Genomic DNA, 1,522 nt, shown 5'->3' with positions numbered 1-1,522 from the left:
AGAGAGAGAGAGAGAGAGAGAGAGAGAGAGAGAGATAGAGAGAGAAGGGAAAAAAAATGGAGAGGGATGAAGAGAGTGATAGATAGGTAAGATGAATAGATAGATAGATGGATAGATGTGTTAATAAATAGGCCTATATACACATGCAGAGATGGATAAATTAAGACAGAAAGAGATTGTTCGATAGATAGATGGATGGACGGAGGGAGGGATGGATGGACGGACGGGAGGGAGAGAAAAAGGGGAAGGATCTCAAGCCTTTCGTCTTGACACTGCATTTGGCAATGATGGTTCGTAACCAGCGAAACATGTTCACAAGTTCTGCCAGTCAGTGTTTTCAAAAAACAGTACTCAAAAGAAAGAAATGAAAAGGAGAGTAAAGAAGTATTCCCTACCAGAGACACCTTCCAACCACCCCCACATTTCTCGCAAGCCTTTTCCTCGTGTTATCTCCCCTTCCCTTCCATCATTCCTTCACTCACAAGCCGGATTCATCCTACCCTCGGGCCCCCTGCTTTGAAAATAAAGATAAGAGTAATGTCTATTTCATTGATCTTCTACTAGCCGACTTATGTAACAAAAAATTGTCTGTCGTGTCTAGAGGTTCAAAAATGTGTATTGAAAATCGAAAATGTTACCACGTTTCTTTGGTGGGTGGTTGGTGGGTGTACTAGTAGTGCGGTTTGGTCCTTCTTTACCATCGACCGTCTTTCATCCATGTCTCTCCCCCTTCGCTTTTCTGTATGTTACTCTTTAGTAACACCTCGAATCCTCGGCACTTCTGTGACCTGTAAGTGTTGCAAGTGCCGTAAAACTCTCGCTAGGTTATCTATAAATAAACTTGAAAGTCTGGACACTATTTCCCCCACAATGTCGTCTGTCACGATAAGCTCGCCAGGGACAGGAACATTAAATCAAATTTGCTCAAATCCTCGTCACTTGGACAATAATTGCCAACTTTTCAATGCAACCGACTGGGTCATATTGTTTAACTCGTCACTATGTGATTTGTAAATGCTTGAATCTGCACTTTATTTTTGACCAAACAATTACTCGAATCTCCGCTTTATCTGAAAGCTTGATGGAGAAAAATGTCGCAGAGGGCTATTTCAAATTTTGAAATGAGCTCATGATTTATCATTGTCAGCTGTTTTGGTGGTTTCCATGACACAGAAGAATCTGCGACACCCCAGACATAAGATACATTTATGACTCTGATGTAATGCCTTAACAGTATTTTTGTCCCTCGTAAATTCTATCTGAACTTTTACGGAGCTCGTCAAAAATCGCCTGAGCATGTATCTGGAGACAGTCCATGGTGTTAGCTACTCTACTCATCCTGTAGCTTCTTGTGGGTATGTTGGAATGTAAGGGGAGACAGGGGGAGGAGGAGGAAGAGGAGGAGGAGGAGTTAAAATTATTCCTGAAAATAATATTTTGAAAAAACGTGTTTTATGATCATCAGACATTCCAGATTTTATAGCTACATGCGATATCCAGCCATCGTTTTAAAAAAAAGGGG

This window comes from Aplysia californica, unplaced genomic scaffold, assembly GCF_000002075.1.
Source record: "Aplysia californica isolate F4 #8 unplaced genomic scaffold, AplCal3.0 scaffold00746, whole genome shotgun sequence".
In the NCBI taxonomy this organism is placed as follows: domain Eukaryota; kingdom Metazoa; phylum Mollusca; class Gastropoda; order Aplysiida; family Aplysiidae; genus Aplysia; species Aplysia californica.
Note: the sequence above shows the minus strand (reverse complement) of the source record.